The sequence below is a fragment of the Macrotis lagotis genome, chromosome 2 (genome assembly GCF_037893015.1).
Source record: "Macrotis lagotis isolate mMagLag1 chromosome 2, bilby.v1.9.chrom.fasta, whole genome shotgun sequence".
Taxonomy (NCBI): domain Eukaryota; kingdom Metazoa; phylum Chordata; class Mammalia; order Peramelemorphia; family Peramelidae; genus Macrotis; species Macrotis lagotis.
Genome location: NC_133659.1, coordinates 883,645 through 907,881, shown reverse-complemented (window position 1 = coordinate 907,881; position 24,237 = coordinate 883,645). Strand labels below are relative to the sequence as shown.

Here is a 24,237-nt window from a genome sequence, read left to right as displayed (position 1 = left end):
TTTGGACTTATACAAATAAAGTGATTACAACATCTGTGCCATATGATTCAGATTCCATTTCTAGGCACCTAGCACAAGATCACTGAAGAAAGAATGGACTCATAAACAATCGACAGATGCCCAAGGATTGGGGAACAACTAACAGATCTGTACTTCATGAACTACAAGAGAGCTAAAGGCCAATCACAAGTCTGGCAAACCTAACAGTGATTCAAGTCCCAAGAGCCAGAAGCCACCAAGCTGCCCAGGGTGGCACAACCACCCATTTCAGGAGCAGAGCAGATCAAAAGCTTCAGGAGTAGGGGGATCAGGGCCAGGCCTTGCCACTGCACTTCTAGCTCAGCCAAGAAAGGATTAAGGAGAGAGGAGGAGAGGGAAGGGAGGTGGGGAAGGAGGACAGGACAGTCAAAGGCTGCCATTTTTCCCCTTTACCAGGAAGGGGACCATTACCTTGCCCACCTGCCTTCATGATGGAAGTCACTGCATAAGGAGAGCAAGGATGAAGAGTCAAGTCCCCAAGGAGCTGCTGCCTGGAGGACAGATAAGTGGCAGAGTGGATAGAGCACTCACCTTGGAGTTCGAATTCAGCCAGACACAACACTTACCAGATATGTGAGCCCAGGCAAGTCACTCACCCTGAATCTCCACACATCCAGGGTCATCTCCACTCGTCTTGACCCATATCTGGCCACTGTACCAGATGGCTCTAAAGGAGAAAGTGAGGCCAGTGACTTAGCCCAGCCCCCACCTCACTCAAATCCACTTCATGTTTTTGTCATGACATCACCTCCCAGAGATGTCATGTTCTTCTTCCAGAATGAAGAACAAGCAGCAGCATCTCATCATCATCATCATCATCATGAGGACAAGCTAACTGTACTCAAGATGCCCCAAGGTGCACAGTCAGGAGAAAAGAAGCCAAGCTAAAAAAGACAAATTCAGGCTTGATGTCTGAGAGCTGCTCCAGATCTGCCTGGGAAGGCTGAGAGGGTGCCCCCTCTCCCAGGCCTTCAGGCAGAGGCTAGACAACTACCCCCTGAGGAGTCCCATCAAGTCAACAGGATCAGAGTTCAGACCAAGGAGGGCAGCAATTTGCCTGGGAACAGACCAGTTTGGGAGCACTGAAAGTTTTTGGGTCCCTCCCCTATCGCTGAGATCTTGGAATGTGACAAAACACAATCCCCTAAGACAGAAACAACAGCACTGGTCTTGGCTTTCCCTCCTGAAGTGGCACAGAACTCAGTCCAAACATCAAATCTAGGGTCTGGAAGAAGGCAAGAAGAATGGGTAAACAAAAATAATCCCACTATAATGCACTGTTAAGGTGGCCTAAGATACAAAGAAAGACAGTCTCCAAAATTATCTACAAGTAACGCCTCAGAGAAAAAACAAACTCCTCTAGATACCCTGAAAGCAAGAACACAGAAATACTCCTATAAATGGTATGAGAGAGTGTGAGGAAAAAGCTGGAAAAGAAATGAGAGCTATGAAGGAAAAACAATCCAGTGACAGCTAAGGATGGGAATCAGAAGACATTATTGTGCTGAACTCTTACCGGTGTGATGACCAACTGGAGGAAACAACTACCTCCTGAAAGAGAGATGAATGACTCAAGAATGCAGAATGGACAATATGGAAAGAATATGTTTCCACTGGATTGTTTTGTGTTCTCAAGTGGGGTAAAGGTAGGGGATGAGAAGGCAGATCTTGGTAAATTAAAATAAATAAAATAAACTAGCCATAAGTCCTCAGGCCACATTCTTCCACTGACTATAAAGTTGGGGGGAAATCTAGACTAGATTATAAAGTACCTTGCCTAAATTTATCTATACAATATTTTTATTGAACTTTTTTCATCCATCAGTTTTATAACCCTTTCAAAAAAGAATGAAGTTAATTTGGAGTGAATTCAGTAAAACTATGGATCCTAGTAATCAATTACTTTCTTAAACAGATAACTATAAAAAATTGTATATGAACACATTCAAAAATTTTGCCAGAAATTAATTTTAGTTCATCAATCAGCAGCTTCCATAATCCACTTTTTACCCATCTCTTTGAGAAAAAAGCAGATCAGAACAGCTCAGTCCCAATACTTCTGTTTACCATTTCTAAAAAATCACTAAGAGCAAGTTCACAAAGTCATCTATCCTTGGTTTCTACCATCATCATGCCTTCCCAACTTGGGGGATGGGGCACAGCTGGTATGAGGACCTTCCTCCATCCCTTCAGCTTCTCCCCTTTACATTATAAGCTCCTTGGGTGCAGGGACTGTCTTTTTCCTGTTTATATTCCCAGGACTTAGCACAGGGCCTGGCCAGAAGTATGTGCTTAGGATGTTTGATTTATTTACTACTGACTGTGATCTCTCCATCCATTCCACTAAGAATCTTGTATTTCATTCAGTTTCCTTGGCCATGCTTTGTTCACAATCACAGGTAGAGACCGGAACCTTCCAGGGAGACGGAGATACAAGAGGAGCTTCCCTCACTCAGCATCTACTACTCACACAGCACCACTGTACACATCAGTGCACTGACACCACTTTTCCTTTTGCTCCCAATATAGCAAACTCAAGGGGAGAGCCGTGTCTGCTACATTAGCAAGGACCTTTATCCTTCAAGGGGGCAACAATTTTTCAACAACTTTAACCAAAATTCTCCCCAGTCTCTCATTCATCAGACTCAAATGGCCAACTATTGTGATTCTGATGACCCAGGTTTCCTATTCCCCTCCGTATCAAGAGTAATGACTCCATCAACCAACCGGTCCATTATCTGAACTCATGCCCTAATGACATGTGCCCATCCTTGATAAAAACAAGCAACACGAACAGCTGCTCGGCTCCCTGTCACTCCTGAGAAAGAATGGAAAGGGAGGAAGTCACTCTGAAAGCAGCCGAGCCAATGGTAAAGCATCGGCAAGGCCGCAATAACAGTATTCACTCTCTGTGTTTCTTCACTCCATTTAGATACCAAACATAAACTTCTAAGACTTCTGCCCTGAATTAAGCCAGAAAGTCAGAACTTCTGCTGTTGTTCATGGTAAAAACTGCTTTGAGTTCTATTTAGAGGTTAATTTTGTTCCTGTCATGTTCTTCCTGCATACCTCCTTCCCCATACTGTTTTCTCATCAAAAATTTGATCTGCCATTAATGTTTAATATTTATAGTAGGAAAATGTCCAATTAGAACTTTAGCAATAAACAACAAAATTAAGACTAAGGGTAATGAGTTATAGTTAATATTTGCTATTTTTAAAACAGTAAAATAATAAATCTCAGAAAATGACTAGAAGGGGAAATAGCATGAATTTGTAAGATTATTTTTAAAATCCAGAATATTCCATGGAATAATGATCATTTTAACCTGATTTTTCAATACTCAAAGAGTCTAACATAAAAGGCAGAACATACTACAATAATCTTTGAGTCATGTCCATGCCCTGAAAGAAAAGCAATGTAGCAGTCTTTCCAGTTCTTTGCTCTCACCACGTGACCATCCATCATCTTTGGCTCTGATATCTTCAATGCTACAATCCCAATAAAAGTGTTCAAAATGTGTTGCAGGGGCTGCTAGGTGGCGCAGTGGATAAAGCACTGGCCCTGGAGTCAGGAGTACCTGGGTTCAAATCCAGTCTCAGACACTTAATAATTGCCTAGCTATGTGGCCTTAGGCAAGACACGTAACCAGTTTGCCTTGCAAAAACCTAAAAAAAAAAAAATTAAAAGAAAGTGTTGCAGTTTACACACCTAGCACTGCCTTGAGGTGATACTCATTTTCAATTCTTTTAAGAAGAGTTTTCTATACTTCATAGTCAGGTATGAGAAAATATTCATGATGGTAAAATAAAAATTTTGAATTGAATTTTGTCACATAAATGTAAAATAATTATGTAATATCTTAAGTGTGGGAGTATATTCTACTTAGTTCTTTTAAAGCAATTTGTTAAAGGAGATAAGTAAGGTAAGAGAATTTTGATTAGATAAAATGTAAAAACTTTTATAAGAAAAATAAAATCAATGTTCAAGTTATATCAGATACAAAGGAAAAATGTATTTTATACTCAGAGCCATTCCTCAATAATTAAGTAAAAGGACAGTTCTCTAAAGAACTGCAAACAATAAATTAAAATTTGAAAAGATGGTTCAAATCATTGAAAGGGAAAAAAAAGTAAAATAAAAAAAAATTCTGAGCCTTATCTTTACACCTTGTAAATGATCGAAGATGACAAGAAAAGTCAGAGTAGAAGGCTTGTAGAAAAACAGAAACTATTTGTGGAACCGTGAAGTGATCCAACAAATCTGTACATAATTAATTCCTCATACCTTTGAACAAGGCATCTTATTACTGGCTTTCTAAATATATCAATAAAAACAGATAACAAAGATCCAATTAAAGGCAGCCCTGGCCTGGAGTCAAAAAGACTTGAATTCATCTCTGACCCTTACTATGCAACCACAGTCAAGTCCCTAAACCTCTTTCTCCCTCAGTCTCTTCTGTTAATTAAAAAGAGAGAGAGAGAGAGAGAGAGAGAGAGAGAGAGAGAGAGAGAGAGAGAGAGAGTTATTTGCAGCTGCCTTCAAGGGATGTGATGACAATATAAAACACTTTAGAAATTCTAGCTACAAACATTATTACTAAACACCAAATATAACAGTCACTCCTGGGAAGGGAAACATGGGTGCCAATTGAATGGGAAATGGCTGAAATCTATGGTAGAAGAATACAGTAGATTGTTATTTTGCAGCAAAAAAATGATGAATATAGCAAAACATGGGAAAATATGAAGTGACACTGAAAGCAGCAAAAGAATACATAGAACGATGGCCATCATGCAAAAGGAGACTATTACTAAAGGCAAGGATGTTTTGGACACAAACAACTGACATAAAAACAAAAGATATCCACAAAATGTGGGGCTTAATTAAAAAACAAAAGAACTATTTGACAAAAAGATCTGTTTTCTTTAGTATCCAGTTGTTATCATCTTATCATCTAAAATACACGTCTTCCAATCTAAGTGAAATGGATGAATGTTTACAAAAATATAAGTTTCCCGGGTTAAATGAAAAGGAGATTAAATACCTAAACAACCCTATCTCAGAAAAGGAAATTCAACAAGTCATCATTGAACTCCCTAAGAAAAAATCTCCAGGGCCTGATGGATTCACAAGTGAATTCTACCTAACATTTAAGGAACAATTGGTTCCAATTCTATATAAACTCTTTGGAAAAATAGGGGAAGATGGAACTAACTCTTTCTATGAAACCAATACGGTGCTGATACCTAAACCAGGAAGAGTTAAAACAAAAAGAAAATTATAGACCTATCTCCATGACGAATATAGGTGCAAAAATCTTAAATAAAATCTTAGCAAAACGATTACAAGTTATCACTGGGATAATACATTATGATCAAGTGGGATTTATCCCAAGAATGCAGGGTTGGTTCAATATTAGGAAAACTGTTAGTATAATCAATTATATCAACAACAAACCTATCAGAAATTATATGATCATATCAACAGATGCTGAAAAAGCTTTTGATAAAATACAGCACCCATTCGTACTAAAAACACTACTGAGTGTAGGAATAAATGAACTGTTCCTCAGAATAATTAGCAGTATCTATCTGAAACCATCAACAAGCATTATATTCAATGAGTAGAGGCTAGAGGCATTCCCAGTAAGATCAGGGGTGAAACAAGGGTGCCCATTTAGCTTCAGCAATTAAAGAAAAAGAAATGGAATTAGAATTGGGAAGGAAGAGACAAAACTCTCACTCTTTGCAGAAGACATGATGGTATATCTAGAGAATCCCAAGAAATCATCCAAAAAACTACTGGAAACAATTAGCAATTTTGGCAAAGTTGAAGGATATGAAATAAACCCTCATAAATCCTCAACTTTTCTATATATGACTTAGTAAGGAAGAGCTAGAAAGAGAAATCCCATTCAAAGTAACCTCAGACAATATAAAATACCTGGGAGTCTATTTGCCAAGGCAGACTCAAAAACTTTTTGAAAACAATTATAAAACACTTCTCACACAAATTAAATCAGATTTAAATAACTGGGCAAACATCAACTGCTCATGGATAGGTAGAGCTAATATAATAAAAATGACAATTCTACCAAAACTAAACTACCTGTTTAGTACCATACCAATCAAAATTCCAAAAAATTACTTTAATGAGTTAGAAAAAGTTGTAAGTAAATTTATATGGAGAAACAAAAAGTCAAGAATTTCTAGGAATTTAATGAAAAAAAGTGAAAAAGAAGGTGGCTTAGCCCTACCTGATCTAAAATTATATTATAAAGCATCAGCCATCAAAACTGTCTGATATTGGCTAAGAAATAGAGTGGTAGATCAGGGGAATAGACTAGATGCAATAGCACAAAACGATTATAGTAATCTGCTGTTTGATAAACCCAAAGAGTCCAGCTATTGGGATAAGAACTCTCTGATAAAAACTGCTGGGAAAATTGGAAGTTAGTATGGAAGAAACTTAGATTAGACCAACACCTCACACCCTATTCCAAAATAAGATCCAAATGGATACAGGATTTAGACATAAAAAACAATACTATAAGCAAATTAGAAGATCAAGGACTAGTTTACCTGTCAGATCTATGGAAAGGGAATCGGTTTATGACTAAGGAAGAGATAAAGATCACTAAAAACAAACTAGATTATTTCGATTACATTAAATCTTTGAAAAAGCTTTTGCACAGATAAAACCCACTGCAACCAAGATCAAAAGAAATGTAGAAAACTGGGAAACAATCTTTACAACTAATGTTTCTGACAAAGGACTCATTTCTAAAATATACAGAGAACTGAGTCATATTTAAAAAAAGAAGCCGTTGACAAATGGTCAAAAGATATGCAAAGACAATTTACAGATGAGGAGATCAAAGCAATCCATAGTCATATGAAAAACTGCTCTAAATCATTACTTATTAGAGAAATGCAAATTATAGCTTCTGAGGTACCACATCACACCTCTCAGACAGGCCAACATGACCAGAAAGGATAACAATCATTGTTGGAAGGGTTGTGGGAAATCTGGGACACTATTACACTGTTGGTGGAGCTGTGAACTCATCCAACCTTTCTGGAGAGAAATTTCGAACTACAACCAAAGGGCAACAAAAATGTGCATCGCCTTTGATCCAGAAATACCACTACTAGGTCTATTCCCTGAAGAGATGTTGAAAAAGGGTAAAAATATCACTTGTACAAAAATATTCACAGCAGCCCTATTTGTGGTGGCAAAGAATTGGAAATCCAGTAAATGTCCTTCAATTGGGGAATGGCTTAGCAAACCGTGTTGTATGTATGTCATGGAACACTATTGTTCTATTAGAAACCAGGAGGGACGGGATTTCAGGGAAGCCTGGAGGGATTTGCATGAACTGATGCATGAACTCTAGCCAATGTAGTGATGAGAACAAGAGGCAGAATGTCTCGCTCCCAAGGAGCTACAGCAACAGAAACCGAAAATTCCCTGCAGATCATATAATGACCCAGAAATCCAATGAGAAACTACAAGTGACTTCATCCACAGAAAAACTAACTGAAAAACAAAAGTCCTCCAGAAACCCATAGGTTAAATTAGGAAAAGGGTCCCCAGCACAGCCTGTTGCTTCCCAGTTTCATGAGAGCCAGGCCAGAAGCAACAGGAGCCTCCTCCAAAAAGCTCATCCTAGGGTGTACCTCCTGGGAGCCTATGGGAGCAGGGGCCCTACAAAGCAGCTTAGCAAAGACACTCAAGATGTCAGAAGGCCCATTGCATCCAGCACTACTGACCCCAGGACATGGAAGGTTCCAAAGAATGAGTGGGACCTACCATCCTACCCAAAAACACATCAGGGAGAAAAGTCTGTCTGGAATAAAATCTTAATTCAGTAGCTAATCCTAAAGAAGTAAGAAAATCAAAGAAAATATTGACCAGTTTAAAAAACTTTTGTCACTATAAAGATTCCCAAAAGAGAGCAAATAACTCTGCAACAATTGTAAAAGGAATACAAAGGGGATAGGTGAGAATGAATTTTCCACCAAAACTACATGAATAGATAGAAGAAATGAAACAAGAGATAAAAAAATTAAAATAAAAACTTTGGTTGGTTGAAAGAATTGGAAAAAGAATAAATATCTTAGAATAAAAAGTGGCAAACCTTACCCAAGAATTAAAATCCTAAAAGCCAGAAAAATTAGAACATGATCAAGAGTTTGGGGGAAAAAAAGTAAATCATATCAAGAAATTAATATAAAGAATCATGGGGGGGGGGGGGGGCGGCTAGGTGGTGCAGTGGATAAAGCACCGGCCCTGGAGTCAGGAGTACCTGGGTTCAAATCCAGTCTCAGACACTTAATAATTACCTATCTGTGTGGCCTTGGGCAAGCCACTTAACCCCATTTGCCTTGCAAAAACCTAAAAAAAAATAAAATCATTGGACTCCTTGAAAACTGATTCTTTTTAAAAAGGCTGGTACAATATTTCAAGAAATCATAAAAGAAAAATGAACTAGATCCACTAGACACATATAGAAGATTTCAAGGTAGACGGAAAGAAGTCAATGATCAACTCATGAGAAGTCCTTGGAATGTCACTGCAAAAATCCAGAATTCCCATTTCAAAGATAAAATATAGTAAGTATCTAAAAAAGCAGCTCAAGCACAAAGGATCACAATCGGAATTACACAAGAAGGGGCGGCTAGGTGGCACAGTGGATAGAGCATTGGCCTTGGACTCAGGAGTATCTGGGTTCAAATCTGATCTCAGACACTTAATAATCACCTAGCCATGTGGCCTTGGGCAAGCCACTTAACCTGACTGCCTTGGGGAAAAAAAAAAGGAATTACACAAGTGGAAACTTCTACCATAAACAAGAAGAGCTTGGAAAACCATATTTCACCCAAGGCAAAAAGGATAGGCTTACAATATGACCAGAAAGGATAATGATCAATGTTGGAAGGGTTGTGCGAAGAAATCTGATGCATTGTTGGTGGAGCTGTGAACTTTTCTGGAGAGAAATTTGGGATTATGCCCAAGGGCAACAAAAATGTGCATACCCTTTGACCCAACAATACCACTATTGGGTCTATATCCTGAAGAGATGATGAAAAAGGGTAAAAACATTCCTTGTACAAAAATATCCATAGCAGCCCTGTTTGTAGGGGCAAAGAATTGGAAATTGAATGAATGTCCATCAATTGGGGAATGGCTTAATTAACTGTGGTCTATGTACATTATGGAACACTATTGTTCTATTAGAAACCTGGGGGGGGGGGGATGGGATTTCAGAGAAGCCTGGAAGGATTTGTATGAATTGATGCTGGGCAAAATGAGCAGAACCAGAAGAACACTGTACACACTAACAGCAACATGGGGGTGATAATCAACCTTGACAGACTCACATCAGTGCAACAATCAGGGACAATTTTGGAGGATCTGAAACAAGAGAATATCATCTGTACCCAGAGAAAGAACTCTGGAATTTAAACAAAGACCAAAGATTATTACCTTCATTTAAAAAAAAAAAAGTTGGCTTGTGTACTCTATAATTTTGCTATCTAATATTTTATCTTTTCCTCAATGATCTGTTTTTTTCTCTCAACACATTCAATTTCAATCAATGTATAACATAGAAACAACATAAATATTATCAGATTGTCTTTGGGGGGGGAAGAAAAAGTGCTAAATTAAATATCTTACCTAAAAAAGGATAGGTAGAAACTACTATTGTAAATAATTGGAAACAAATAAAAATATCTATAAAATAAAAAAGTTAGGTAGTACAAGGATCATAGGATAACAGAATCTTATATCTAAAGTTGGAAGTCTATTGCTTCATTTTGCAAAGTTTTTCCTAGTCAAGGAAAATATTTCTAATATCAAAAGAGTAATGTAGAATGAACATGACCAGGGAATTTGGCACTGTAACTGGCGACATTTTTTTTAACTGACAAAAATATACTTTGAATATACACACAAAAGATTTTCTCCACTGAACATAAACAATTTTCCACCAAAAAAAAGGATAGGCTTACAAACCAAGAAATAAATTACTCTATACAACTGTGTGACATAAAAGGAGGGGAAGAGAGGGAGAGGAAGAGGGGAACAGAACCTTAATGGAATAGAGAAATTTAATGCCTTTCTAATAAAGAGACTAGAAAACTGAGTGGGAACTTTGAAATATAAACACAAGGACCAAAAAACCCAGAAAAGTACAAGTATTTGAGCAAATGAAAGGTGCAATGGAATAGTGTTGCTGTCACATTCTAACAGGAAAAAAAAATGAGTGTCCCCTCAGAACCTTAATACTTTCTAAGGTTACCAAGAGAATTAAAGTTGAAACTCAGAGGACCTGGGGGTAGACTAATTCTGTTAACTGAAAAGTACACAAAAGTGCTATATTTTTACAGAAAGGAAGAAGGGAACGGGAATTGCTATTTCTGATTCCAAGAAGCATAATAAAGAAAAGAACACAAACACAAAAGAAGGGATAGGAGAAGAGGGAAGTCTCACTCTTGGCTGAAAGAGAAAGGTAGAAGAGTGGACACACAAATTGGTGAGAAACAAAGTGGGGAAAAAGGAGGGAAATGAGGGGAGATAGTATTTGGGAGAGAATAGCCACAAGCAAGATAAACTTCTCGATGCTGAAAAGAAAAAAAGATAACGTTAAAGAATGGTTGAATAAACTATGATTTGTTAACGTAACAGAATATTACTGCAGCCTAAGCAATAAGAATCCTGGGTAGCATAAACCATTTAATACAGAGTGAAGTGAGCAGAACCAAGAGAAAAATATACAAAATATGCAAAGTGATGAACCCAAAGTACAGAAAACATTTCTGATTATGGCAACTATGAAGATTCACCTTGACTGACTGCTTGTCAAAAAAATCTTTTCCCACCTCATTCTCTTAAATTTAACAGGAGGGGTTTAAAATTCAAAATTAAAAACAAATTTAAAAACTAACTATTGTAGAGTGAATCAAGAATCCTGAAAACAAATTATATAATAACATTGTTAAAGGAAATAAAAGCACTTTTAAAAACTTAAGAACTCTGATAAAAACAGTGACTAGCCAGGACAAAGGACCAAAGAAGTACACCACCTATTTCTTGACAGAGAGGCAATGGCCTTAAGAAGCAGGAAAGACAAATAGGGTCCCAGGAGAGAGAAGGTCTGAACTTTACTTCCTTAGTTGTCAGTATCACTTCTAGACCTTCCCTTTACCTCCATCAAAATCCTTTTCCACTCAATCCATAAGTCATCTCCCCTGAAGTGAGAGAATAGGGGAAAAAAAAAAAAAAAACAGGGCCCAAGACAGAGCTCTTGGAGTATACCCACACATAATGGATAGAAGTATGGTGATTCAGCAAAAGAGAAACAAAACACACAACAAGCATGGGACTGGATAAACTATTAACATAAAATCCCAGAGGGGAGTTTATCTAGGAGAAGATGGTAGTCAACCAGTTTTAGCTCTCTGTTTTGGACATGCTACATTTTAGGTAATGATCAGAACATCCAAGTGATTTTTTTTTTAAGGTTTTGCAAGGCAATGGGGTTAAGTGGCTTGCCCAAGGCCACACAGCTAGGTAATTATTAAGTGTCTGAGGCCGGATTTGAACACAGGTACTCCTGATTCCAGAGCCGGTGCTTTATCCACTGCTCCACCTAGCCACCCCAATCCAAGTGATTTCTTTTGTGAAAAGAATGCTCCAAGTTAGGAGCTCAGAAGAGCAGTCAAGAGAAAGTTTTAAAGCTTTAAAAGTCAACTGCATACTGGAGATGGTGGTTCAAGTCATGGGAATAAATGAGATAGCCAAGAAAGCAATGGGGGAAGAGTCATACTAACATGTAATCAAGAAATGCAAAGTCTGCCAAAGACACAAAAAAGAAGAAATTGGCAGAAAACCATCAGTGAGTGGGGCATCTCTGAAACAGAAAAGAAAAAAGGATCTGCTAGGAGTGGTCAACAGTGTTAAAAAGTGAGGGGGAAGTCAAAGGGGATTAGGTCTGAAAAAAGGTCAGGAAATTGGGCAATTAGAAGTCATTGGTGACACCTGGGAGAGACAAGTTTCAGGAAAGTACTAAAGACAGAGGCATGAGATTTAATTTTTTTCTAGTATATGAGAATAATTTAACATGTGAGAGAAAATGAGGTATAGAAAAAATAAGGACAATTGTCTTCTGGGCTTCCTTTACTTCATTCCATTCAAAATCTTCATTCTGAAGTTGTTAACCACTCAACTTTAGGCCATCTTTGCCTCCCCAAAGCCTGAAGTCCCTGGTTAGACTGACCCCCCCCCCCCAAAAAAAAAACACAGAAAGGCCTAGATTGCTCCCCTTGTCCATACATCCACCTCTCTGTTCATCGACTGGAGGAGCTAAGCCCACCACTCTGGCCAACTATTGTAGCACAATCTAAAAGGGATAGCAGCTAATCTCAACTGGACCCTCATCACCAGAGCACCACAACTTTGTCTTCCCTGACCAACTCTTGAGCCCCACAAACTTCATTAACTCCCACTTCACCAACTCTACATTTCAAAACCCTTCAGTGTCACCTCTCAGTTCTCTCATCTTTCCCCCCACCTTCTCCAAAAGGGCAAAGCTAACAAAAATACCTCTCTACTTGTGACCTTGATTCTACCTCCTATAAATCCGACTCTTCTTGATCCTATTTGGAGTTTTCTTGGCAAAGACACTGGACCAATTTGCCATTTCCTTCTCTGGCTCATTTTACAAATAAGGGAACTGAGGCAAGCAGGGTGAGATGACCTGCCCAGAGCCACACAGCTGGAAAGTTTCTGAGTTCAGAGTCTGACTCCAGGTCCAACGTTCAACGCATTATGGCAACACCTAGCTGCCCCTCTCCAAACCACAAGCTGAATGAAAAAACCATATAAAACAATATCAAAGATGCATGACAGAAACAGAAGACTGCTACACATGGAGCATGCTACTAACAACAGAATGCACCCACCCTAGCACTGAGAGCAACACTGAGGTCAGCAGCCTGGGGAGAGTCCTTGAGAAGAGAGTCCATAATGCTGTTTATCAATCAGGCAACTGATCAAGCTCTGATTGAAAGCACTTTGTGTTTAGCAAGCAAGGAAGCAGCCGATCAGCCTTTGATTGACTGCACTTTGATAACACTGGAAAACAAGAAAAACAGAAAAAAGAAGAAGTTTGGCATTAGTTGATAAATAACACCAGGTCAAGAGACTCAAAGACCTATCATAATAGAGGGAAAAAAGGGAGGGTAAATGGATATGACCCAGAGAGGGAAAAAAATATATTTCCAATTGGGTTTAAAAATATATATCCTCCTCTACAGGGGTGGGTGGGTAGGGGTGTGGGTGTAAGGGGGAAGGGTTAAGAAAAAGGAAGACAGGACCAATAAATGGGAAGATAAAGGTATAAGTGAAAGAAAATTGAAAGTTAAAATTTTAAAGAAAAGTTAAAGGGGAAAAGGAACAAAACACTGGTGGGGGGAATAAGATAAAAGGAAAAAGTACAAACAGGGAAAAATAATATGGAAGATAATCTTAACTGTAAATGTAAAAAATGAATTCTCCCATAAATCAGAAGTAGATGGCAGAATGGATTAAAAACCAGAATCCTACAATATGTTGCTTATGAGAAACACATCTGAAGCAGAGATATGCACAAGGTAAAGTTAAAAGACTGGAGCAAAATATATTATGTTTCAGCTGAAGTAAGTAATCAGGTGTAGCAACCATGATCTCAGACAAAGCAAAAATAAATCTCATTAAAAGTGATAGGAAAGGAAACAATCTTCTTAAAAGGCACAATAGGCAATTAAGTTATATCATTTTTAACATATGCACCTAAAAGTATATCGTCCAAATTCTTAGAGCAGAAGCTGAATGAATTACAAAGAGACATAGACAGCAAAACTTTAATAATGGGAGACCTCAACCTCTCTCTCTTCAGAGCAAGATAAATCTAACCACAAAATAAAGGAAATTAGAAAAGTGAACAAAATCTTAGGAAATTTAGATATGCTAGACCTCTGCAGAAAACTGAATGGGGATAGAAAAGAATATACCTTTTACTCTGAAGTACATGGTACCTATATCAAAACTGACCACGAACTAGGGCATAAAAACTTTACAATCAAATGCAGAAAGGAGAAATAATAAATGATCATGATGCAATTAAAAAATTACATGTAATAAAGGGCCATGGAAAAATAAAACAAGGGGAGGCTAGGTGGCGTAGTGGATAAAGCACCGGCCTTGGAATCAGAAGTATCTGGGTTCAAATCCGGTCTCAGACACTTAATAATTACCTAGCTGTGTGGCCTTGGGCAAGCCACTTAACCCCCATTTGCCTGACAAAAACCTAAAAAAAAAAAAAATTAATTGGAAACTAAACTTAATTTTAAATAATGAGTGGATCAAACAACAATCATAGAAAAAAAAAATCATTTCATCCAAAAAAATTATACCAATTACACCAAAATTATGGGATACAGCCAGAACAGTTTTTAAGGGAAATTTTATACCTCTAAATGCTTATATGAATAAAACAGAGAAAGAGGAGATCAATGATTTGGGTATGCTACTAAAAAAAAAAAAAGCTAGAAAAATACAAATGAAAGATTCCCCAATTAAATATCTAATTAGAAATTCTGAAACTCAAGGGAGAGATTAATAAAAGTGAAAGCAAGAAAACCATTGACCTAATAAATAAAATTAAGAGTTGGCTTTATGAAAAAAACAATAAAATAAATAAATTTGGTTAATCTGATTAAAAAAAAGAAAGTCAAATTACCAGTATCAGAAATGAAAAGGGTGAACCAAAGAGGAGGAAATTAATTTGGAGCTATTTTGCCCAACTGTACATCAATAAATTTCATGACCTTAGTGAAATGGATGAATATTTATAAAAATACAAACTGGTCAGATTAATATAAAAAGGAAATAAAATACTTAAATGACCTCTTCAGAAAAAGAGATAAATATCAATAAACTCTTCTAAGAAAAAGTCTTCTGGTCCAGATGGATTTACAAGTGAATTCTACCAAACATTTAAGAAACAATGAATTCTTATTCTACATAACCCATTAAAAAACCCAGAAGTTCTGCCAAATTCCTTTTATGACAACAATATGGTGCTGATACCTAAACCAAGAAGAACCAAAACAAAGAAAATTGTAGACCAATCTTCCTAATGTACATTGATCCAAAAATTAAAAAAAAAAAATTTAGCAGAAAGATTACAACAAGTTATTACTAGGATAATACATGATGATAAATTAGAATTTATACCAGGTATGGCAGGGATGGTTTGATATTATAAAAACACTCAATATAACTGAACATATCAATAAGAAAACCAACAGAAATCATGATTATCAATAGATACTGAAAAAGCCTTTGACAAAATACAACATCCATTCCTATTAAAAACACTAGAGAGTACAGAAATAAATGGGAGTTTTTCTTAAAGTAATGAGCAGTATTTATCTAGAACTAATGAGGATAAACTAGGCGAGTTTCCAATAAGATCAGGGGTGAAACAAGGATGTCCATTATCACCATTACTATTCAATGTAGTATTAGAAATGTTAGCTTTAACAATAAGAAAAAAGAAATTGAAGGAATTAGAATTTGCAATGAGGAAGCAAAGCTTTCACTCTTTGCAGATGATATATGAGAACCCGAGAAAATCATCAAAAAAGCTCCTTGAAATAATTAACAAATTCAGAAAAGTAGCAGGATATAAAATAAACTCACATAAATCATCAGCATTTTTATATATAAACAATAAGGCCCAAGAGCAAAAGACAGAAGAAATTTCATTTAAAATAACTGCAGGGGGCAGCTAGGTGGCGCAGTGGATAGAGTACTGGCCTTGGAGTCAGGAGTACCTGAGTTCAAAGCCGACCTCAGACACTTAATAATTACCTAGCTGTGTGGCCTTGGGCCACTTTAACCCCACTGCCTAGCAAAAACCTAAAATAAATAAAAGTAACTGCAGACAACATTAAATACTTGAGAAACTACCTCCCAAAATAAAATCAGAAACTATGAACGCAATTACAAAATACTTTTCACACAAGTCAGATCTTTATTGGGAAATAAATTGGGAATTGTCAGTAAGGAAAATGTCCATTGCTAATGGTTAGGTCGAGCTAATATAATAAAAATGACAATTCTCCCCAAATTAAATTACTTATTCAGTGCCATCAAACTACCAAATAACTATTTTCCAAGCTAGAAAAAATACTAAAATGTACCTGCAGCAACAAAAAATCAATATCAAGGGAACTGATGAAAAAAGGTGGTATAGTACCACCAGATCTAAAACTATACTGCAAAGTGACAGTCATCAAAGCTGATTGCTTCTGGTTAAGAAATTAATGGATCAGTGATTAGGATAAGTTCAAAAGAAATAGTAGTAACTGACTACAACAATCTATTGTTCCACAAACCCAAAGACATTAGCTTCTAGGATAAGAACTAAACTATTTGACAAAAGTTGTTGCTAAAAGCAGAAAAATAGTATGGCAAAAACAAGGTATAAACCCCCATCTCACACCCTATACCAAAATAAGGTCAAAATGATCATAATGGTCAAAACAAAATTTAGACATAAAGAACAATACTATAGACCAGATAATTGATCAAGAAATACTCTAAGATTTATGGCAAGGGGAGAAATTTATGACCAAACAATAGAGTACATTATAAGTTGCAAAATGGATGATTCTGTCTATTAAACATAAAGTTTTTGCACTAATAAAAACCAATGCTGCCATGATAAGAAGGAAAACAAAACTGGGAAACAATTATCACAGCAAGGGGTTCTGATTAAGGTCTCATTTCTAAACAGACAATTGCATCAAATTTATAAGGTTACAAGTCATTGCCCAATTATAAGTGGTCAAAGGATATGGATAGTTTACAAAGAAATTAAAGCTATATATAGTCATGACAAAATGTTCCAAATCATTACTGATTAGAGATACGCAAAAATGTAAGGTTCCACCTCACACCTTTCAAATTGGCTAAGATGACCAAGAGGGGAAAATGATCAATGCTGGAGGAGGTTGTGAGAGGATTGGGACCTTAATGCATTGTTGTCGAACTCGTGAATGGATCCAACCTTTATGGAGAGTAATATGGAACTATGACCAAAGAGCAATAAAACTGATCATACCCTTTGACCTAGTAATAGCAATACTAGGCTCTATCCAGCAGAAATCATAAAAAAAATGGGAAAAAGTCCTACATATTCCAAAATTCATAGCAGCTTTTTGTAGAGGCAAAGAATTGGAAATTGAGGGAATACTCATTAATTGAGGAATGGCTGAACAAGTTATGGTATATGAATGTTATGGAGTACTATTGTTCTATAAGAAATCATGAATTGTTTGACCTAGAGAAGCATGGAATGACTTGTATCTGATGCTGAGCAGAAGGGAGTAGAACCAAGAGAACAGTGTGCACATTACAATAGCATTGTGGGATGACTGACCTTGATGGATGCAGCTCCTCTCAGCAGTTCACAGAGATTTCAGACAACCCTGGGAAATTTGTTATAGACAATGCTGTCCACGTTCAGAGGAAAACAAAACAAAACAAAAATCTACAAATTCTGAATGAACACTATGTTCACTTTTTAACAATTTCTGTAAGAAAAATAGAAGTTTTTCTTTCCTATCTCAATTTTCTTTCTTTTCCCTTAGTCCTAATTCCTTATACAGAAAATGACTAATCTGTAAACATGTTAAATACAAATGTATATGTGCAATGTTCACCAGACTGTTCATCATTGAGGGGAGTGGAAGGAAATTATGTAACTTATAAAGATGCATATGCATGTGGATGAAATGTTGAAAATCTTTCATAACATGGAACTGGAAAAATAAAATATCAATTGTGAAAATCAGTAAGAAAAGGTCAAAGGGCTATTTGTTTAGTATGATGGAGAAGAGATTCTTTTTTTTTAGGTTTGTTTTTTTTGGGGGGGGTGAGGCAAAAATGGGTTAAGTGGCTTGCCCAAGGCACACAGCTAGGTAATTATTAATTGTCTGAGGCTAGACTTGAACTCGGGTACTCCTGACTCCAGGGCTGGTGCTCTATCCACTGCACCACCTAGCTGCCCCAAGAAGAGATTCTTGATTGGACATCTGGGGTTCCTTTTGAAGCTGGATAATTTATGATCCTGTAATCTTTTTCATTCATTCATTCTCTCACTTAATCAACAAGAATTTTCCAAAAAAAAAAAAGTTGAAATATTCCCACTATAGCCCCCATCATGTTTCCCACAATAGAGACTGCCCAGTCATAGAACCCCTCATGGGGTAAATTCCACCAAGGGAAGAGAGCTAAATCAGACCCAAAAATAGAGCCCCCCCTGACTCTGCTGCCCCCCTCACCTCTGGGTCATTCATCTCATCACCTTCACTGGAACACTGGACTCTACCTGACAGGTGAGTTTTCTTTCTCCCAGAGTCAAGTTACATGGCCATATGAGCACCATGGCCAGCCTTACCCTAGCTCCCCCGAATTAGCAGTCTTCCCCTATTAGAATGGGAGCTCCCCCTCAGGCTGGAATTTGCTGTCTCCCTAGGACTTAGCACTGAAGAACTCAATTCATGATTTATGGGCTTAAGACTTAAGAGGCAGAGGAGACTGTGATGAGCAGAATTAAAACCAAGCAATAGTAAAGAGGCCTAAAGGAAATGTGGCTTCTCTCCCCTTATCTTCACTATTACCTTGGACCTTGCTTCTAGATGCTCCCCCTCCTCTCCAGCCCAGACCTCACACAAAGTTACCTAACAAGCAAAAATCTAACTCACCACCACCCTCCTCTGGAAAAAAGCTTCCAGAGTGCTCTGGGGAAGAGACACAGCAGCTCCTTGGTGCCAACTACTGTGTGAGGCACTTTCCACAACTTTGATCTCCTTGGCTAGGGATCGAGAAGCCTCTGAAGTAGCCCCTTCACCACCTGGTTCTGCTCAGCTTTTGATCTTTGCAGTCCTATACCTCTGGACTGGTGTTCTCATAGTCCTGGACTGCACTTCCACTTCATTCATTTCCACCTTGTGGACCCTTCCAGGCCCATGTCAAGTACTCCTTCAAGAAGCCTTTCCCAGGTTTAAGCCCAGGTTTAGCTCTCTCTTCCCACCAAGAAATTATTTATCTGTGTACACTTCATTTTCCTTTGGTAGAGTGCAATGAGAGAGAGAGAAAAGTTGGTACAGGCTCTTCAAAGAGCTGAGGGGTGCTCATACCAATGAGGGATTATTCTAAGAGGAAGAGATGAAGAAACAATCACTAGAAAGGAAAAAACTTCCTAAAAACTCTGAAGTGAACTGGGCCAACTCATTATTAATTATTTAAAAGGATCTCTCGAGGGGGAAATTTCTTGAACAAAGTAGGAGGAAAGAGAAGCATCTGAGACACCCAATTTCAATTGTTGCATAGTCTCATTTATTCCTCAAAGACAGGTAAACAGAAGAATAAAACAAAGGTTTTTCCAAATATTTCAGTACTATCTTATTTCTTCGTCCTCATGCAATGAGGAAGCTTGACAGAAATGCATTTTTCCAGTGATGGTGGAAAGCTATTCTTAAGGATGCTCTAAAATGCTATTACAGGCCCACTGCAAAGCCAAGCCTGCCTGGTCTGCACGCTCCATCAGAAGAGACCCTCTTCTTTTCTCTGTCCTGCAAGCTCTCCAGCTGGCTAAAAGCTACCACCGCATGTACCCTCCCCTACAATCCTGGGAAAGAGGCGCTTTTTGTTATCCTCATTTTACAGATGAGGAAACTAAAGCAAGCAGGTGAAGCGGCTGGCCTGGGGTCAGGGCTCTGGTCTGAATTCAGGTCCTCCTGACTGACCCTCCGTTTTCTATCCCCTGGGCCACAAATTGCTTCTAACAGGTTCCCAGCCCACCAGGGGGTCTCCCTGGCCCACCAAGGGGGGTCTCTGGGCCCACCAGTCGGTCTCCCTGGCCCACCAGAGGGTCTCCCTGTCCCACCAGGGGGGTCTCTGGGCCCATCAGGTGGTCACCCTGTCCCACCAGGAGGTCTCCGGGCCTACCAGAAGGCCACAGGGAGTCTCTCTGGCCCACCAGGGGGTCATCAGGGGGGGGGGTCTCCCTGTCCCACCAGGGGGTCTCTGGGCCCACCAGGCAGTCTCCCTGGCCCACCAGAGGGCCACAGGGGGTCTCCGGGCCCACCAGGAAGTCACCGGGGGTCTCCGGGTCCACCAGGGGGGTCTCCGGGTCCACCAGGGGGTCACCAGGGGGGTCTCTGGGGTCACCAGGGGGTCTCCCTGTCCCACCAGGGGGTCTCCGGGCCCACCAGGAGGTCACCAGGGGGTCTCCGGGCCCACCAGGGGGTCTCCAGGGGGGTCTCCGGGCCCACCAGGGGGTCTCCAGGGGGTCCCACCAAATGGCCCACCAGGGGGTCTCCAGGCCCACCAAATGGTCACCAAGGGGTCTCCGGGCCCACCAGGGGGTCACCAGGGGGGTCTCCGGGCCCACCAGGGGGTCACCAGGGGGGTCTCCGGGCCCACCAGGGGGTCTCCCTGTCCCACCAGGGGGTCTCCGGGCCCACCAGGGGGTCTCCAGGCCCACCAGATGGTCACCGGGCCCACCAGATGGTCACCAGGGGGGTCTCCGGGCCCACCAGGGGGTCTCCCCTGTCCCACCAGGGGGGGTCTCCGGGCCCACCAGGAGGTCACCAGGGGGTCACCGGGGGTCTCCGGGCCCACCAGGTGGTCTCCAGGGGTGTCTCTGGGCCCACCAGAGGGTCACCAGGGGGTCTCCGGGCCCCCCAGGGGGTCACCGGGGGTCTCCGGGCCCCCCAGGGGGTCACCGGGGGTCTCCGGGCCCACCGGGGGTCTTCTTGCCTCAGGTCTCTCTCCACGGGCCGGCTCTGACCAGTCACGCTCTCGACCCCCGCCCATGAACCCAAGGGGCTGGCATCTCCTCCACGGCCCCTGCAGCCCCGGGACCCCCTAACAAGCCCTGCCCCAGTCTCGGGGGGGGGGGGCAGGCTGGCCCCTCCGCTTCCCCCTTCCGCGGGCAGTGCCCGGCAGGCCACCCCGCCCCTCCCCCGGGCGCCCCGCGGCGCTGCGACCCCCCGGCTCCGCCTCAGGCGCCCCTCGCACCCAGCACCCGCGGCCCCCCACCTGTCAGGGGCGCGCGCCCCCGGCCCGCCGCGTGCCCACGAGGCGGGGGCGCCTGCCTCAGTTTCCCCGGCCCTCCCCCCGCGGCCGCGGCCACCTGCCTGCAGCGGAGAGCGCCGGCTCCGCAGAGCCCGGGCGCCCCGGCGGCGCCTCGCTCCTGGGCCCGTCCCGCGAGAGCCGGCCGCCGCGCGAGGCCGCCTAGTCCCGGGAAGTCTCGCGAGGCCGGGCCCGCGGCAACATGGCGGCGCGGCGGCCGCCGAAGGGGGGCGGGGGGGCGGCGGCGCTGCGAGCGCGGGGCCGCGGGGGGGGGCCTCCCGGGAGCGCGCGCCCCCCGCCCCCCGCGCCGCGGCCCGAGGGCTCCGACTCCCGAGTTCCGAGCCGGGCCGGCGGGGGGGGGGGGGGGGGTCACGTGGCCGCCGGGAGCCGCGTGCGCGTCACGTGGGCCGCGGCCCCGGGAGCGCCCGGCGCGCCCCCGCCCCCGCCGCCGGTGCGCGCGCACCCCGCCCCACGTGGGCCCCGGCCGCTCGCGGCCCCGCGCCCCGCCCCGCCCCTCCCGGCCCCCCCCCCCGCGCCGCGGGGCCCCCGCGCCCCGCCCCGCCCGCCACGCGCCCCCCGGCCCCCCGCTCACCTCGGGGTGCGCGGCCGGCGGGCGGCCCCCGCCGCGGCCCCGGCCGCCCCCGCCGCCCCGGAAGCTCGGCCGGCCGCCGCCCCGCGGCTCCCGCGCGCCAGCCCGCCCGCCCGGCGGCGCTTCCAGGTGGGCCCGCCCCTTCCCGCGGCCGCCCCCGCGCCTCCTTCCGGCCCCGCCCCGCCCGCCCCCCCGCCTCCGCCCGCCCCCGCCCGCTGGGCTCCGCGGGTTCGGATCCGCCCGGCCCGGCCCGGCCCGGCCCGGCCCTCAGAGCCCCGCGCCCCGCCGGCGCCAGGGGGCGCCCCCGCGCGCGGGCCCGGCCCCCCTCCGTGACACGGCCAAGGCCACGCGGCGACGTCACCGTGAAGTGTCCGCGGCCGCACTTGAACCCAGGGCCTCCCGGGCCGGGCTGCGACCCCCGAGCCCCGAGGCCTGCCCGGCCCGGAGGCGCCCGTGAGGCGGCACCTGTGCCCGCGGGGCCCGGCCCACCACAGTGGGGAGCCCCGGGGCGGGGCCGGGCCCGGGGCGCCCCCCTCCCGGCCCGGGGCTCGCCCCGAGGCTGGGAGCACAGGCTTCCCCGCCCGGAGGCAGCAGGCCCTGGGTTCCAGTCCGGCCTCACACACTTAAGAATGACCTCGCTGTGTGGCCTTGACCCCATTGCCGAGCCAGAAGGAAACTAAAAAAAGCCACCCCAAAAGAACCAATGATGCCATTGAGGGGCATAAGATGAAAAAGGGTTTGGCCACCAACGTGACTGCAGCCGCTTGAATTTCAGTGGGGATCTGTGGGAGGAATTTAGGAATGGGGTCGGGGGCCAGACTACTTCAGTAAGCGTCTGGGGGCAGAACACATAGCAAACCGATGCCCTGGTCAGCAGCCGTGCTCAGAATGCCCGGGCACCGCGTTACAGGTCCAAGCGGCTTGTACGTTCCAATGAGAGGGCCTGGCCGCCTGGCTCCAGGCTCCCATTCCAGGGGCCTTCCCTAATTCTCCCCCTGATGTTACATTCAATGCCCAGCTCTCCACCGTGACACAAACTCCTTGCGAGCGGGCACCATCTTCTACCTCCTGGCCCCAGCACACGGTGATGGCACATGGCAGGTGCTTCCTAATAGTTTAGTGATTGACGGACTGGCCCATCACATCAGGTCAGGACTGTTCTCCATGCTCCCCTACATTCTCAACTCCACTCAAGTGCTGCTTCTTGAGCAAAGTAATGATTTTTTTTTCTGTGTTGGTGTTCCACCTCTTCCTACCCCCCCCAAAAAAAAAGTATTCCCAGTGGACGGGGTGAGCATTTATTCATCTGGATAGAGCACGATGTAAGTTTCTTGTCTCCATATGCCCCAGCCCTAGTACAAAACCTGACCTTAGCTTGGGTTCTTTGAATCTTGAACTGAATACATGAGCAAAAGAAATGGAAAATACTACAAAAAGCCAACTCTCCATGGCCCTTTTATACCAATCCAATTGGGAAGGATGGAAAACCAGAAAAGGCCAGTGTTGAAGAATTCATGCTACTACAAGGGAACTGATCCACTGCTAGGAAAGTGGGATCCAATCCATCTAGAGAAAAGTGATGGTTTTTGGTTTTTTTATTAAGGCAGTGGGGTTAAGTGACTTGCCCAAGGCCACACAGCTAGGTAATTAAGTATCTGAGACCAGATTTGAACTCAGGTCCTCCTGACTCCAAGGCTGGTGCTCTATCCACTGTGCCACCTAGTTGTGCCTAGAGAAAAGTGATTAAACTATTCACAATTTCTGGCCATCATTCTATATGCATATATTATTATATAAACATACATATTATTATATACACATATAATATATATATATGTAGAAAACAGGTAATAAAAAATAAAGGATCCAAAGGCATTCAGATAGTCAGAAAAGTATTCATTAATACCATCAAGGCATTGAAAAGAGAGGATGTCAGTTGGCTGGGGACAAAAATAGCATCAATAATAATGGTAACAGCTAGCATGGCGCCTATTATGCGCAATAAGCACTTTATGATTATCTCATGTGAGACATCCTCACAACAGCCCTGTAAGGTAGTGCTATTGTCTCTATTTTACAGTTGAGGAAACTGAGGCATTCAGCGATCCAGTGACTGACTTATTGGGGGCTGGATTTGAACTCGGGAACCTGAATCCAGGCTCAGCACTCTAGCCACTGCTCCCCCCTACTTCCAATAGATGAATAATACTATATTAATATAGTAACATATTCACTGCAAGAAATTATGGCTATAAGGAGAAACAAGCAAAGAAAGAATGATAGGAAAATGAATCAGTCAATAAAGCAGAATCAGAACTACCATATTCACAATGACTGAGGAGTATAAACAAAGTCACATTATCAGAATTCAGTTTCTTTGTACTGTCTGATAATATTGATTCCAGAAAAAT

General features: G+C 42.6%; 1 protein-coding gene across 5 annotated transcripts in view; it reads right to left on the bottom strand.

Moving 5' to 3' along the window:
* The window catches only part of ZZZ3 (zinc finger ZZ-type containing 3), a 120,301-nt gene extending 98,419 nt beyond the window's left edge, over positions 1-21,882 (bottom strand). For 4 of the 5 annotated variants that reach the window (XR_012475443.1, XR_012475442.1, XM_074221134.1 and 1 more), the window contains exon 1: positions 21,303-21,406. The gene's annotated coding sequence lies outside the window, so the exon portion shown is untranslated. Of the gene's footprint in view, positions 1-21,302; positions 21,407-21,829 lie in introns of those variants that run through there. The other variant, XM_074221133.1, reaches the window with a different exon arrangement.
* Positions 21,883-24,237: the final 2,355 nt, after the last annotated feature.